The sequence below is a fragment of the Lissotriton helveticus genome, chromosome 5_1 (genome assembly GCF_964261635.1).
Source record: "Lissotriton helveticus chromosome 5_1, aLisHel1.1, whole genome shotgun sequence".
NCBI classification, from domain to species: Eukaryota; Metazoa; Chordata; class Amphibia; order Caudata; family Salamandridae; genus Lissotriton; species Lissotriton helveticus.
In genome coordinates, this window is record NC_136065.1 from 1,894,591,620 (window position 1) to 1,894,609,016 (window position 17,397).

At 44.7% G+C, this 17,397-nt stretch overlaps 1 long non-coding RNA gene across 2 annotated transcripts in view; it reads left to right on the top strand.

Annotated features, from left to right (window-relative positions):
- The window catches only part of LOC144753867 (uncharacterized), a 157,301-nt gene extending 152,805 nt beyond the window's left edge, over positions 1 to 4,496 (top strand). The window contains exon 6 of one of the 2 annotated variants that reach the window (XR_013594578.1): positions 4,404 to 4,496. This is a non-coding gene — a long non-coding RNA (uncharacterized LOC144753867). Of the gene's footprint in view, positions 1 to 4,353 lie in introns of both variants that reach the window. The other variant, XR_013594576.1, reaches the window with a different exon arrangement.
- The last annotated feature ends 12,901 nt before the right edge of the window (positions 4,497 to 17,397 follow it).

Sequence of the window (17,397 nt, forward strand, 5' to 3'; positions counted from 1 at the left end):
TCAAGATAAGTTGTGTATCGTCCGCATATGAGATGGTATTGATTTTGAAGGACGATATTAGCTTGATCAGGGGAGACATATATGCATTGATACTGGTCGGGCTCAGGCTCGATCCCTGAGGGACCCCTGAAATGAGTGCCTTTTCTTCTGAGTTAAATTGTCCTAGGGTGATCACTTGGCGCCGATCTTGAAGAAAGTTCTTAATCCACTCTAGGACATTACCAGAGACGCCAGTTGATGCTAGACGGTCTAGAAGAAAGGTATGTGAGACCATGTCGAAGGCCGCGAACGGGTCTAACAGCACCAGAACTGCTTGCTTTCTCTGATCCAGGGATGCTCGCACTGTTTCTGCCGTATACAGAAGGGCAGACTCTGTCGAGTGTTCTAAAACCCGACTGATTCGGGGCCATACATTTGTTTCCTCTAAAAACGTGGTAAGTTGTTTATTAACAGATTTTTCAGTTAACTCACACAGAGTGGGTAAGAGCGAGATGGGTCGTAAGTTAGAGAGGGTCGTTGGATCAGCCAGTTGCTTTTTCTGAAGGGGTTTTACTGCCACAAGTTTCCATTCTGTTGGGATCTTAGCTGTGAGGATCGAGGAGTTTATAATGTTGTTAATAATGGGTTCTACAACATCGATAGGGGCCTGTAGTAGAGGGGGGCAAGGGTCAAAAGGGGAACCCGATTTAATGGATAAGATAGCCAAACGGGATTCCTCCAAAGTAATGGGTTGGAAGGTTTTCATACAGGCAGTGTCTGTGTCAGCTGTGAATTTCTTATTCAAAAGGACTGGAGTAGGAGAGGGAAAGTCTTTTATAAGTGTCAAGACTTTTTCTTCAAAATAGTCTGCTATGTTATTACAGAGGCTCTGAGAGGGGGGATCTCTTGACGTAAGGTATGTGGATTTGTAAACATGTTAACTATTTTGAAGATCTCTTTCTGTTTGGTTTTGGAATTTTTAACAGCCTCAGTATAAAAAGTTTTTTTCGAAGCTTTGATCACCCCATGATATTTCCTGCGTGCGATTTTATAGGTGTTAAGGACATTTCTATCATAGTTCTAGCGTCATCTACGTTCTAATATTCTAACTTGATCTTGCAGTTCTTTTAAGGATGGAGAAAACCATGGCGCAGAGGATTTCTTTTTTGGTAGCCTGTGTGTTGTATTAGTGTGTGCTAACTGATTTCTTAGTTCAAGCATCCATTTCCCAAAAGACTGGTTATCAGTTATAGGATCGCCAACCATATTGGGTCTACCCATGAGGGCTTTAGGGACGAGATCTGGGAGCCCCAAAAGTGCCTTCCAGCTGACTTTGTCCTGTTGTTGGGTTTTAGTTGGTTCCTTACCTGGGGCCCTATCCTTTATCAGGAATTCAAAAGGAATTAATTCATGGTCAGTCCAGGTTTGCATAACCGGGGGCTTTACTTTAAGAGTATCCAAGTTAGAGCAAATGCAATCCAAGATATGATCTGCACTGTGTGTAGCAGTCAGCGAGAGTTGTTGTAGGCCAAAGACATCCATTACCTCCTTGAAGCAGATTGTTCCAGGGTCCTTATGGGAGTCAAGATGTAAATTAATACCTCCTAACAGACTGAAATTGGAGAACCTAAAAGCAAGAGTACTAATCACCTCTCCAATGCTCTCTAAAAACTCGGTATGCTGTCCCGGGGGGTGGTAAACTAATGCCCCTGCAAAGGAGAAGGAGTCATGTAGCTGGATACAGAAGCCAATGCTCTCTGCTTCTTTCAATTCAGGTAGCTGCTCTATTGCGCACCAAAAGATGTCGCAAAAGATAATTGCAAGACCACCCCCACGTTGCTCTGGTCTGTCAACCCTTTGGATAAGATTTCCCGGGGGGAGGGTGTTCACGATGTCTGGACTGCACCAGGCTTTCAGCCATGTCTCGGTCACAAAAAGGCAGTCCAGACCATTGTCAACTATAAGATCACAAATATGAAGAGCATGTTTGCTCATTGATCTTGCATTTATGAGGCCCCCATGTAGACTTCTACGTGAATCTTTCTCCAAGGGTGTAAATGCTTGTGTACACTTAAAAACCTTTTTACAGTTGATACAACTGATTGGTCCTTCCCATTTTGCAGCATTTAGGAACTGATGGCATTTAGATGTAACATTATTTAGCGATAATATAAAATCCCTTGAAAGAGGCTGGTTTTGACCTGGAGCAACAGCATGTCTGGCCCTAGGCCCGGTCCTAGTGCGGACGGGAGCAGACGCGTTTGCCTTTGGCACGCCCGCTGCGCGTCTGCGCCCTCAGCGCTTAAAATAGGTGAGGGGAATTGAGCCTAGTCAAAAGACTAGACCGTCACTTATCCCAAAATGGCCCCCCAAGTGTCCCACAGGAAGTGGGGAAATTACACAATGGGTCGCATTTTGAAAACTCCCTCCACACAAACAGCACCAGCTGTGATGGACCGGGGAGTGGATCCGAGTCCTTACAAATTTTAAGCCAAGTTCCTATTAGTCAGACCTCACAAGTTAGGAGAGTGAATTAATACCAACTCATTTGGGGGAATCAATAATCTACTCAACAGAGTGAATGAAACCCAAATGAGGGACACACATACCTAACCAACGAGCTCCTACAGAAGCTGACCGTGACCCAGCAAGCACAGATGTGGTGAGGAGAAACCCAATGATGAAGCGTGCCACTGGATGTTGGGGTACGACTACCATCCTTCTTTTTTTTTTATTTTTTAATAACACAGTTTGAAGTTAAAAAAAGGCAAAATGGACTACTGTTTCTCACTAGCCTTGTGGAGGTAGGGCCATTGCATTATTTTCCATAGTAGTGTCTAGTATATATATATATATATACATATATATATATATATATATATATATATATATATATATATATATATAGATATATATATAGATATATATCTATATATATATAGATATATATATATAATCTAAATCCTCATTCCTCTTTCTGTGATGTTGACTGCAAGCAACAGATTTAAAAAAGGTTATTTCTCTGCTAGAGTCAGGGATACATCGAAGTTTACTGATAGTGGCTCCCAACACTATTTCTGTGCTTTGATTTTCTGGCATTCGGTGAAAACTGGCTGCAACCAGACCTAAGATGTTAGTAGATTCCACGAACTCCTGTAGTGGAGTGTAAACAGCTTTTCCAGTAAAGTTGGAAATATATGGAATTTAGAAGAGGGTCTCATGCATTTCTCAGTTCTCCATGTACACCTTTGAGTGTGTGGTTTTTTTAAAGGCATCACAATAGTCTGATTAACAGAAAGAGGAATGTGGCAACTATGCTGTGCAGTATTGATCAAAAAGTGAATCTACCTTGCAAATATTGGTGTTGATTTTTTTTTGTTGATGGTAGTTAACCTTGTTGTGATCCTGATGGATGACTTGAATCAAATAATTTGAAAATGTAGTGTTACTTATGCTCTTTGATGTATTACTATGAGTTCTGGGCATGGACCAAAGTGTTTATTTTAGAGTGCCTGGTGTATGCTCCTCGCCTTCTCTTGCTGCTGTCCGGGATACACTAGTTCTGAGAAACTTTAAATTTCATAATCCAGTTCACTACCACTTGGCCCTGGACACCAGCACCTGGTCAAACTAGTGGTGTGGGCTGTGTATACAACCGCAAGCCGGGTTAAGCGACTTTGGCTTGGCCCTGAAAAAGCTTTGGCAAAGAAAAGGCCTGTGTGCAGCTCATCAGTGATCAAGTGGTGCCGGGCTTGACCAGAGAACGGTGATGGAGCATGATTATTTAAGCATGATTTTGCTTGGTCAAATCCTGCTCATTGTGTGTGAATTACTAAAGCATACTTAAAACACATGACTAACATTGTGTTTAATTGAACACTGAGAGTTTTAAAAACTGCATTGTAAAAGCATGCAGAAGGGTCGCAAACAGGTGAAACTTACAGATTTACGACAGAGAGAGAAAAACTACTACTGTGTTATGATAACAATCTGAAAAGTAATAATATAATTGGTGGATTTCTAGCAAAATATTATTTGAAAAGATTGCTCTATTGAAATGTGATTTGCTATGTTTTCTCGTACCGTAAATCTGAAACTGCAAAGAGAAACTGATTATTAATGAAATATGATTAGATTATGATTATAAAAATTGTGAAATGGTAGATATATTAGATTCTTATGCGTTTGTTTTCTTCAAGTATTTAAAGTTAACATGTTTTTGGTTATTCATGTAGGCCTCAAAACGTATTATGTCCTCCATTGTAGGCCTTAGAGAAATGTATTTTGTCTTTCATTATTTCCTTCGAAATAGAATAAAATGCTGACTTGATTGCTCTGGTTACAAGTATTATCACTGAAGTTTCTATCTTACAGACTGAATATCCTCTCTCTATGAAGTGAAATTAAATATTGTACATTCTTAGAACACTGCGGACAGAGAACAAAGGTATTATGTGAAGGCTCCGGACGATTTGGGCTGAAGAATGATCATTCACGATCACACCATAGATCCCAACCAATAGAGTCATGTAAAACTGTGCAATTAGCTACATTTGAGGGCTGTAATTGTGAACATTTTCAGGTATAAAAACTTTGTGGGAAAATTACGTGTGCGGCTATTTTCCTTGCAATTCTTGGACGTGCCTTGCTGTCGGTTTAAATTCTGACTATCCTGAACTGAACTCTTCTGATTTCCCCAGCACTTCCTTAGTTGGTGATGTTTACCAGGCTAAACCTTACGGCTGAAAAGGTTAATTATTCCAGACTAATTGCACGCTGTGCATAGTCCACCTTTGTGTCTCGGTCCTGATAATCTACTACTGAATTTTGGTTCGTATTAGTTCTCAAATTGCATACTGAAATTGCAATGCATGATTATTTTTTCTCTTTCCCCTCATGCCAGTTATTTGATTTATGATGTATTTTGCTTTAAACTGTGATTGTATTGTGATGATTTTACCTATATTTAATTGAGAAACCATGTAATAAAAAAATTCTAATGTGTTTTTGTGTATTGATTATTCATTTTGATGATTAGATAAAAGTGCCTTGATGACTATATTGAGTTTGTTTTACTTATTGATGAATTTTATTGACAAGTTATGGTTATTGATTTTTGTTGTTAGATAGGCATTTCTTCATTACAGGTCCTCACGAAGGAATGGCTTCCATCTATAATTATCTGAGTCCCTATTAGCTCTTACAAAGATCTATCGGAGGACCTCATGATTTGTAAGTGGAAGTAAAGTTTCTATGGGGCCAAACACTGTGTTGTTGTGAATTATATTATGGAGATTAGAGTTTATGGTGTGGTGGGTAACTTGTTTCAAAGCTCCCAAATTTACACCACTTCTGCTGAATCAAGTGCAATAGGGACACAAGACAAGTTGTGATACTGTATTGTTGATTTCTACAAGCTCAAGGCTAAAATGCTGTCTCCGTCAGAGTAATGAGAAATGAAATATACAATGTGGGCACAATTGAGGCCTTTCTTCAGAAAGTTCTGGGAATCTTACTAAGGAAATGGCCATAACTGAGTCATCTCTTAACTGAAATTACAACAGCAGAAATGGGTCTGGTGTAACATTTATTCCTGCCTTCATTGAGTACTGCCCATGTCTAGAGAATTATTCTTGTTAAACTGAATACTTTAAACTAGGATATGATTGTGGCCATGGGCCATGGTTGAATCATGGCAGCCGATCCTGCTCTGAAAGCAGCCCCCTTACCCAGCAACCATCAGAGAAATGCCAGGAAGGCCAGTCTGAATTCAGATGAAACTTTGAGCACTTAGAAATCGGCAGACAAGACGTTAAAAGGTTCTCCAGATCATCGGCCACTTCAACTTCCTTACTAGTAACACCATGTGGAAACTGTGACTGACCTACCACTGAAGCTGTAAGAGGAAGTGAGTGGGGAAGATGTCTCAGTGGAAGTAGTTTGTTTCGGTTTCCCACTGACACTTGTTTGAGAAGAGCTAGCGATGGCATTAGCCAAAGAACTATGCAATCCTTGTGCAGGGCATGAGTCGGGGGTACACGCGGGTACACGGCATCCACTCACTATTTTCACAGGGTGGATGCCATCCCCCCCTGCCAAGAAGTTGGGCCCCACAGAAATATGTTGACCTTGTCCCAGTGTCATTTTCTGACACCGGGACACTTTCAGCAGCTTCTGCATTTTGTCTGCTTTTCATTCTCAGCAGCAACGTGCATGCAGTTAGGGGGCTTTTTTTACACCTCCAGCTGTGCCAAAGATAAAGGCAGAAGTTAAGGGGCCTGCCTCCTTTTGATCGAGTGTGGGCCGGGTGGCGGCCTGGAACTTATCAATTAAATGCAAATGCACAGGAGAGGAAACAAAAAGCACACAGCTTGTTATCGCTTCACCAATACTTAAAAGATGCATGCTTTTTACTTTTTTCAGTCCCTGTATATAAGTGCATGCGCTGTAAGAATGTCAGATGGGATGGTATTTCCCAGTATTTACACAAATAACAATATAAATAGCACTATTTTATTTCTTTTCTAGCGCTAATCATATTAATGCAGAGTCTTCCAGTGAGGTCACTTCCTGTGATGCCATGTGGGACGCTTTGTGACGTCATGTGCTGTGTTGGCACGTGTCAAGATGTCCCTTGCATACTGCCTAACTTGGTCAGTCCCTCCACTTCTTTTTATAGGACTTGTGCCCTGTCCTTGTGTCTCGATCTGGACTATGCTATTCGTTATGTGCTTAACACAAAGACTGAGAAAGCTTTCCCAGGTAAATCTAAACACTGCTTAGTTAATGTTTTTGCCGTCTCCTAATGGGTACTACCAGAGTGTAAAATTGAAAGAAAAATAGATTTGTTGAATCAGTGAGTCAGCTGACAACCGAGAATCCATCCGCGTTCCTTGTCTGGACACCTCAAAGGAGCGTTTCAAGGGTTGAATAATGTCTTCTCTGCCGTGCCCGTCATCTTACTTCACAGAGGAGTTAATTACCCAGGCTTATTATAATGAAGAAAAAAAAGGCGTATGCGGGAAAAGTAGCCTCTTTATTGGCACGGTGCCTCCAACTGCCTCCAAAACCCGTTCACCTTATAACATCCCTCGCGCCGCCCACGTGTAAAATGGAATACACAGAGTGGCGCGCGGGCCATGGCGTGCAGGGCATTGACAACTACTAGATATAACACGCTTCCGACTGTAAAGTGGGTGATGCACTTTATGAACTTTACTGAAAAAGAGTGGGAAAGATTGGCACTTATCAACATAAGGCTACTCTCCAGAGACAAAAAGTGGGTAGTTATTGGATATAAACCTACTGCCACGAAGAATACCTACCAACACCACAAGGCGCTCCAATATGCATTGGGTTCCTGGCTTCTAATCTGTGTTTTATGCAGATTAACTTTAAAGCCAGGTGCTAAGCTGAACCGCTTAGATCACATCATCCGCATATAGTGAGATCTTGTGCACTCTATCTCCCATTTTAATCCCTGATATTCCCGGATGCTGGCGCACCCTCTCCGCAAAGGGGTCCATATAAATTGCGAAGAGCAGGGGCAACAACGGGCACCCCTGTCGCGTACCCCTTCAGATCTGGAAGGATCTAGATATGACCCCATTCACCCGAATCTGAGCCTGCAGATCGGCATAGGTGCACTCCACCCACTTCAAGAAGCGTTCTCCCGCTCCAAATTTGTGTAGAGCCTGCTGCAAGTACTGCCAGTGCACCCAATCAAACGCCTTTTCGTCATCAGGAGAAGGTCCGGGGGCGTCTGAGTACGTTGGGTCTTGTTTAGTAGGTGACACATATGACAGGTCCCATCACTGCAGTTGCGTTACGGGATATATCCCGATTGATCTGGGTCAATCAGCCCCTACATGTGAGGAGCCTGTCTGGACGCCAGAATGCTCGTAAAAATCTTAAGGTCCACATTTAGCAGTGAAATGGAGCGATACGAGCCACAGTCTATGGGGTCTTTACCCTGTTTCGGTATTACGACTACTTCTGCCATGTTCATAGTCTGCGTTACTCGACCTGTGGCGCTAAAGAAATTAAAGAACCGGGCCAGGACCGGGCCAGTTCCTGGGCTAAGGGTTTATAGAAGTCAGATGGGAAGCCGTCTTCACCTGGGGCCTTCCCTGAAGTGAGGCCCTTTACAGCTGTCAGAACTTCATCAACTCGAAGTCCGCATCCAGGTTGGTTGCCTCCAAGAGTGGGAGGGGCGTCACCGGGATGTCCGCCACGTATTGTCTGGCAGCCTCAGGGTCTAATGCGTCCGCTCTGTAGAATTCAGTATGAAAGGACTCAAATCATCCTACTATCTCTTCATCAGAGTCAAAGATCTCCCCCCTGGAGCATTTAAGTTGCCTGATCCGATGTGCGGCCAACTGAGCCCGCAGCAGAGTCGCCAGGAGTTTCCCCGTTTGATTGTTGGGTCTCTTTTACCTCAAAACGCCGTCATCTTAGGGAGTACTGCCTGTCCGCACCGTGCGATACCGGTCTCTGCTGTACCTTCCTCCACTCTCCCGCACTTTGGAGGGGCTGCAGGCCGGGCCCTGCTATCCTGAACCGGGCGCTCCTTCTGCTGAGCGTCACCGGGTGACCTGAAGCCTCTGGTGGCACAAATTCCAACTCCTGGAACTCTCACAGCTCGCAAGGGGACCTCCCCCAGGGAAGGCCGCACCGAAGCAGATCTGTGTTGCCAGGCCATGAGATATCCCAAACTCCCAGGCTGCGTTTCGCACTAGTGGCGCTCCTCTAATTGGGGACCCGGATCTGTGACCCAGGAGTCCCCACGCCTGCACTCCCAGAGCGGCCACTACAGGTGTCAGTTGTCCATTTCAGGGCCTATGATGCTGCGTGACACAGTAAACGCCGATCTCGGGATGGCTCCAGCCCTCTCAATGCGGAGCCCGATCCTCCCGGCCCGTTACCTCTTTCACCGCTCCAAAGATACCCCTTCCCTCAGTCTTGGGGGGTGCAGCAGCTACGTACCAGGCTTCACCCCCTCTATGCCTGTGTTTATGCACTCCTCCCCAGCACTTGTGTGGGGCCTATGCCTTCGTGCCAACATCGGCCCATACCCCAAACCACTCACAACAATTTCTTTCCCATAATAACAGACACCACACAATGTTTTGTTGGAGAAAGTTGTTGCAGCTTTATTTACATAAACATTATGCCAACATGTTGGGTTATCTTACGGGCGTTCCAGGGTCAGGCCGCCCCTCGCGACCTGCCCACCTGATGAGCCATGAACCCCCTGTGGTGTTAACCGCGGGGGCGTTGTCAATATTGGGGAGGAGAGCTAACCTCCCTCCCCCCAGCGGACCTCCAGTCCACCCCTTACTCATGCCCCCTCCCCCTACGGGAAGGGCGTAGTGTTACAGGCAAGCCCCGGTTGCTCAGGTCCACAACCGCCCGAAGGACTAACGGGGCGCTGTCGCTCCTCCAGGATCCCACCGAGGATCTCCCTGGGGATAATTGGCTCTCGCATCCTTACTGTGCTCCTGTAGAGGGTACCCTTCTGTACCTTTCAGCGTTGGATCGCCCTGTAACTCCGCCTGCAACACAAAGCAAAATAGTATTAGGTAACTCACCCCCCCCTGCTGCCCGACAGGTGGGTTAGCGGTAGGGAGGGAAAACAGCGTCCAAGCAGCACAGCTCGTCCGGGGCAAGGCGGCGGGGAGAGGGACCGTCCACGAGGCTGAACAGGGTCAAAGAGGGCGCCAGGCCCGCGACCCCAGGCTATATGCCTACGGCCCCTCCCCCCGCCGGAAGTGACATCACTGGGGACCCCCAGGGTCCTGCACACTAGACCGCTCATTGGGGGTCTGTGTCATCCTGTGGCACTAAGGGTGGCCGCCCTCTTAGGTGGCCCCCTGCTGTGGCCCGGGGCAGCCTGGCAGTGTTACGGCTCCCCAGTCGCCCTCTCTTGCGGTGCCGCGCGTCTCCAGCGGGTTCCGGTTCTGATACCACAGGGGCAGCCCCGATTCGCTCCGCACTCCTGCTTCTGCCCAATGCCCTCTGTGGATCGGAGCTGCCGCGCTCCACACCTCCGTCTGTGGGATGTGGGCTATCCCCGAAGCATTTACAACAGGCCGCTGCGCCGAGTGAGGGATCGGCCCTGGTCCGGGCCTCACTTTAGCCCTAGCGCCTGCGGTCAAATTAGCTGTGGCAGCCTGCACACCCAGACTAGGCTCGGGGGTGGCATCCAACCCCCTAGACATGAGGCATGTCTCCACAGCCGCCCCACTTCGCCTCTGCTTCCCAGGCGCTATTCACCATCTGCGCTCTAGGGGAGTCCAGACCGCGACTCTGTCCGCCACAAGGCTGTCCGTCCGCCTCTCCTCAGCTCCAGCGACGAAAAAGGGTTCCGGTGCTGTCTGGCTGTGGTCCAAGCCCACTCCTCCGCCTCCGGTAGCTCCGGTCTGTTGCCCAGGTGATCTCTCCTTCGGTCTCTAGACTTGCAGACTCAATACTCTGCTTGGTGCCTGATTAGGCCTCTCCTTGCTTGACTGCTGCCTGTGGCCCAGAGATCCCGGGCCTCCCTGGACCACTGCAGCCGGCTCCCTGGAGGCACGGAGGGAGGGCACCCTGGCTTTCAGATGTTATTCCGCCGAGGCTGAGGAGTTGATAGTGGCACTTGCTGACCAAGATTGCGGACAGATGCTTTTCAACCGGCCATGGCGAATGGAGCTCCGAAAGAAAGCGGCTACTCCCCCGCCATCTTGGCCATGCCCTGATATAGGGTTTTTAAAGGGCAGGGATAGTGCCTACTTCTGAACTGTGAGGTAACATGTGTAATAGCATTCAAAGTTGGGAAACTTGAGAAGACACTACAGGATCTTCTAAAGACCAAAGGAGGCCAAAATAGAAGTTCCCCAAGGTGCTCTCATTAGCTCTAAGGCTCCCACAGTCATATTAGGTCCAGTCAGTTCAACTGGGGTGGGGCTATGGGTCAAAACCTAAACAGACTGAAACGATGCACATGTGAGGGTGAGACAAGAAGTGATGGGTAGGTCACTGACCCAACAGAGCAAGACATATAGTTTCGAGACTTCAGTCTGCAGTTGCCTTTACCTGTGGAAGTTCTCCAGGGGGACTGGAGGGTAGAGTGGCGATGGATCCCCTCAACCAAGTTGATATGGGTGATGTTGTTTGTTGCATGTGGCTAATGCCAATAGGAGTAATTGTACGAGGGAGGAGAGTTGGGCCATGTGATCGTCCTTGTTAAGGGCAGAATACTTGTTGAATGGTACAAGGATGCTGAAATGACAAGTTTCTAAATTACTAATTCTGGGTGGCAATTTCACCCCTGCATGGTGCAATTGTGAGTTATTCCACCTACAATTAGGAATAGCACACAGCCCAGGTTTCACTGGATCAAAAAAATGCATGTTGATCTCCACTCTGTGCCAAATAACGAACCCTTTTCGCCACCATCTAACACATGCTTAAAGTGGGTGGTAAATGGGAGCAAGGAAGCTCTATAGGAGGAGGTGGGGGCAGGGGCATTGATGGTGTTTATGGCCAGGTGATGCTGTAGGCATGCATGAGGGAGCAATCCATGATTCCTCTGTGCCATAGAAGGCCAGTGTCTGTACCTTTTGCGCCACCTGGACATGCCCTAACTTTACTGGCCAGGTTTCTTTGGACTTGGTGTTTCCAAATCTGTAATCCCAGGCTTGCGATCACTGGGGTACCTGTGGTCAGGCTGAGTGGCATTCACGGTGATGATACCACCCTGGCTGAATTGTAATCTGGCTATCAACTGTATATGTGGGTCACAAGGTGGCGGTTCACAGTAGTGGTTTTGGTCATGCATCCAGCAGCCACTACCATTTTGTTATTCTTCGCTTTCTGGAGCTCAGTGGATATGCTAAATTTAATATATGCCTGCAAGCAAGAGGCATTCACCTTTTGCTCAAAATGTGCATTATAGACCACCACTTCCTTATCATAGATGTTGTCTTCCCTGGTGCAAGAAACATAGAAGGATGTTTCTCTGCTACATCCATTTCCTTGCTTAGCAAAAAGCCATTATTCAGCCTGCAATTCAAAACATCATCCATCTATGCAGAATCGTAGATGACATAAGATGTTGGTTAAAAAAAAACAGAAGTGGTATCAAAAGCACCGTCCATGGCTGTTTTATGCTGTGAATTAAGCAAATATGAAAATGTAGCAGGCACTGCATCCAGAATGCATGCAATTTTCCCTGTTTCTGCTTAAATGTCTCACTTTTGTGTGTTCCTACATGTTATCATGCATGCAATAATTTCATTGATTGTAATACCCTTTGGAAGGCCTTATCGTCTTTACAGGAAATTTGCCTTTTCTAAGTGGTCACCCGAGATTTTTTGCCTTTTGCTGGACAATTCTTTTTGCTGGCTTTAGAACTGTGCACAATTTACAAATGCTAACCAATAGTATAGTGCCTGTGCTGTGCCTTAAACCAAGCTTAAATTGCCTAATCCCTGATTGACATGTTTAAATTACCAGTACGTCCTTGGCATATGGAGTAAAAAGTACATCCAAGGCCTGGAAGTTAAATGCCACTTGTGAACTGCAGTACCAAGTGTGCCATCCACTACAGTGGTAGTGCAAACATGGCTACAGGTGTACCGTGTGTACTCTTGCAGTGTAATGCCGTAGTGCAACTGGTCAAAATAACCCGGTTTGACAAGTAGAAACCTTTATTTTAAATATCATTAGGTCACTAATGTAGGCCATGTATCCTACAAGGCAAGGTGCATGACATTCAAAAGTAGGACATGTAGAAAATGTAGAAATATAATGTTATCATGTTCTTACCCTGACTAGCATTCAAAAGCTATTTTCATTGTAGGAAGGCACACTGGCTGGCCCTAGGATTTACCATGAGAAGTGACATTAAATATTAATACTATATCCCCAGAAAGGGACCAGCTAGAAAACAATTAGACAATTATTTTTTATAGTTATTAAAAATCCAGTTCAGTATATGCAGGCTGGGAGCAGTGGGCATCCTGCTTGACAGGTATGGTGGGTTCACGTTTAACCCTAGGAGCACACTTGAAAGGAGAGAGAACCAGATGCCAAGACAATTCTCAAGGCTCCACTTTCTGGTTGCTGAAGGACTCTCATTTTGTCTTACCAGATGTCTGTCTCTGGGTTTACGTCTAGTCTTTGAAGGCACACTTGAAAGTGGAGAGAACAAGATGCCGAGACAAATCTTGTGGATATATTGTCTGGTTGCAGGTGAACTCTGCTTTTGTCCTAACCAAACTTTGTCTCTGGGTTTGTTGTGGGTACAGTGGCTTCCCAAACTAGGTTTTAGAGTTTGATGTGGAAGAACACTAGGACTACCATGCTATACTCCCAACACACACACCCAAGTTTAGTTTGGCCGAAGACTTTTGCCACCTTGGAAATGCCCAAAGTGAGTAGGATTGGTCCCAGGAACTTTTACCCCATTGGTTTGGGCATGCACAAAAGTTATTCCTACTGACTAACTAGTGCTAGGCATTAATGTAGCACCTTCAGACACCCGATTCAGAACACTTCCTGGACCTTTAAGAGATCAGAAGATGACTGAACCAGCTATCTGTGACCTGAGAAGAGTCTGTAGGACTGGACCTGCTCCCTCTTGAACCTAGAACAAAGAAGTGGACTCCAAGGGTCATAAGACTAACTTCATGTGCAAGCTACGGGGATACAACAAACTACAAAAGACTTTATCCTGGAAGTACCCAGCTGACCTGTGACTACTGGATCCGGACAGGACCCTGTTGTTGGCCTCTGTCTGACACCCTGAGAGTCTCTTACCAGTGGCGGCTGCTAGCTTGGTAAATCGGTGAGGGGGGGTGAATAAAAAAAAGAGAAATTTACATGTAAGCCTGATGTCTACTGCCTCTTCAGATGCAACGTGACAATTCTCACCCAGGCCCCAGTGTCACCTGTGCTAATCCAGATGCTACATTCATGCTGGTATTACCCAGCATGAGAGGAGCGCAGGGATTGGGTGGAGCGGGCTGGTTCCTAGCTTGAACAGGGACTGGGAGCCTGTGCTCCTGAGCCCTGCAATATCTCCAAGAAACAACTTGGAGATATCCAAGTGCGCAAGTCGTTTTGGCCAGCCGAGGACAGCTGGCCAAACCTGCATGTGCAATGGTAGTGCCTGAGCTCACCACTCCTCCTGCTGCCGGAAGTCCCAAGACTCGGCGGCGGCTCCATAGTAAAATTAAATGATAACAAAGCAGTTTTATTAACTGCTTTATTATCATTTTATTTCACATGCAATTGCTGGTTTTGTTGCAAGGATACTGCTCATACACAGAACTATGCACAGAGACCTAGGACGTCAGTGAATTGTGGTGTACCAGAAACTCACCTCCGTACCTAGAAAAACCCCAACCAGCTAGCATCAGTGTCACATTAGCTCTTTGTCCTATACCAAAGTAACCAATGATTAGACAACCTAGAACATGCGACTTAGAATCATCTCAGGAATGGTGGGAAGTGAGAACACTCTTTTGTTGTACTCTCATGCCAGTCTCCAACAGGAGTAAAGAAGAGACACGGTAAGGTTAAAATATTTAGCCAACATAAGCAGACATATGATTAAAAATAATATGGTCATGTGGTTACTATTCCATAAAATATAAAAGGAGGAATCATATTACAATGATGGTGAAAACAGGTCCTATTGCGCCTAGTTTTAACACCCTCCCTATATAGGAACTATGTATTATAAACTATAGAAGGTCTCTTAGGCTTATTTTGCGGGACCCCATTACCTTTCCGCTCAGTAAGAGTAAATTGCATCTGGATCAGCATAGACTCTCTGCATCCCTGGAAAGGAAAATCTTCCAAGTGCCTGAAATCATGGCTAGTGTGTGATAATAAGGACGCCAGAATCTTACTTGACTCACAGCTGCCAAAATGTGGTGTCTAAAAAACGTTACCCGAACATGTGGAAAAACAACTAACATGTTTTGATAACCTTGGCGGCTTTAGCACTCACTGTGCGGACTAGTGGCATGATGTAAGTCTAGAGATGTCAAAAACAAACCTTTTCTCATGTGTAGACCTTCGTGAAGGCTAATTTACAAAAACAGCTATGCAGTGTTGTGTGCAAAAGCAGCAAAAGGTAAAATGGCGTTTAAACTTCTAATAAGCCATGCTAACATAACATGCACGCAAAGCAGGCCCTAGGCCATACTACACCCTCCCTTGATCGGGGAACGCAGAATAGAGGGGGCAAGATTCATAGAACGCAGAGTTCAAGCTTGAATGAGATAGAACCAAGTTTAGGAATTTTGCCAAACTTGAGAATTGGGAGTAAAATCTGAATTAAAAAGAAATCAAGTTAGTGAAAATAATCACGGGTGACCATGCTGTGAAAAAGACCTCAAAAAGTAAGAAAAATATTAAGGCAGTACAGGGGGAAAAAACTTTCTTCACGAGTTCAGTACGTGTCTATGAAGCAGAAAAAGTCACACTTCAATCCAACAGCGTATAGGCACCATACGTTGCAACTGCCTCCAATAGGAAGTTATTGTCATCATCCATGAACATTTCAGCCATCCAATTAAGTAATGGAAATGAACATACATGCTCTTAGATTGCCGGAGCCTCTAGCCCCATCAGAGGACAACTCGGGCTTACTTCAATATAACTGTGCGCCAGAAAGTAATTGGCAGCGGTCCAAAATTTCCAATTGCTTAGAACCCCATGAGCTGCTGCGCAGGCCATCATCCCGAAACTAGAACAATCTATTTCATGAGCAACTAAGGGACTCATTAGTAGATTAAAATCCAGGTCAGGAGACACCGTGTTGCAGAGACACAAATCCAGGGCCCATTCAAATCCACAATCCAGGCAATGGAAAACAGGCTGCACGCAAGTGAAGAATGAGAACAGGAAATATAATATCAGGCCACTTGGTATGTGGGGTTGCACTCTGGTTCTCTGAATGTCTAGTTTTACTTAAGGTGGGTGGTGCTGAGCTGGAAATACTTCTGGGCACAAGGATTAGATAATTGCAAAGTAACATGTGTGTTCTGAACCTCAGAATACATCACCACACTCGCACTCAATCAAACATCATAATCATGTATAGTCCTTCTTTAGTCTTCAACTTGCTTTTATTGTTTCATGATATTTTCTGTAATTTCTTGACTATTAAACTCATAGTCTTTATATTGTATTCTTCATTAATTTCCAATTTGAGCCCAATGCATTTCGGGCACACTGCCCTTCATCAGGGGACTTGGTGACATCTATAAGAAACATATATTTACTAGTACATTACTCTGTCAACTTTTAATTAGTTTCCTGTTGCCATTACACCCAGTGTTTATGTGTATTTAAACATATGTTCAAACGTGGTTAACAAATCTCACAACATGATGGTACTCGGTAGAGCATTACAAAAAGGGTAAAAGGATTGTGTTTATATCAGAGCGTGAATGAACATGCGACAACTTTGTGATTTGGTAGGTCTAGATATAAAAACTGTAAGTAAATGAAGCCGAAGCTTCTATGCATGCGAACGTACCCGAGGGTGAATTCCGCGTGTGCTCGATCTAAAACAGAAATGAGCATGATTGTAAATAATGTGGCCGAGGTACGTATCAGCGTTTGGAGAGGAATACGTAAAAAAATGACTAAAGAATGACAAAGGGATTCCTTACCGATTCGGTTTCGTGGTCGTTTCCACCAAATGACTGTAAATGCGCTTCTTCCGGTATCTAGGGGATTCCCGCAATACGTTACTTAAGTTGTGTGTTACCCGGTCACGTGAGTTAAAAATAGAGAACAGACTGCGTGCAAAGTCTGTTTTCTGAAAAGATCAGAAGATGCAACAAATAAAAATGAAATTAAAAATAAAAATAAAAATAAGTAGCGGTACTATTAGAGAGGTATGAATGTACCACAATATAACGACGCAAAATGTAAATAAGGTGTAGAAGTTAGCTCTGAATAGTAATGCGGGTACCGATGTTGTCAGAATTTGTGTGGATAAAGATTTGTATGACGGGGGGGCAACAATTCACTTAAGACATATACATTTATTTACATGACACTCATCGTGAACTCCAATTCTGCTTTGTTACCATGATATACAATTTGCTTTAAGCTCATGGTTCAATGACGGTATGGCAGTATTCAAACTATACAAACAGCTATAGTCCATCCGTTCATTTAAATGAACGGATGGACCATAGCTGTTTTTTATAAATTGTTTTTCACAGAGTTGTTTTATAAAGTTTTGTATAGTTCTATGTACTATTAATTATATGTTTCTTATAGATGTCACCTGATGTCCCCTGATGAAGGGCAGTGTGCCCGAAATGCATTGGGCTCAAATTTGAAATTAATGAAGAATACAATATAAAGACTATGAGTTTAATAGTCAAGAAATTACAGAAAATATCATGA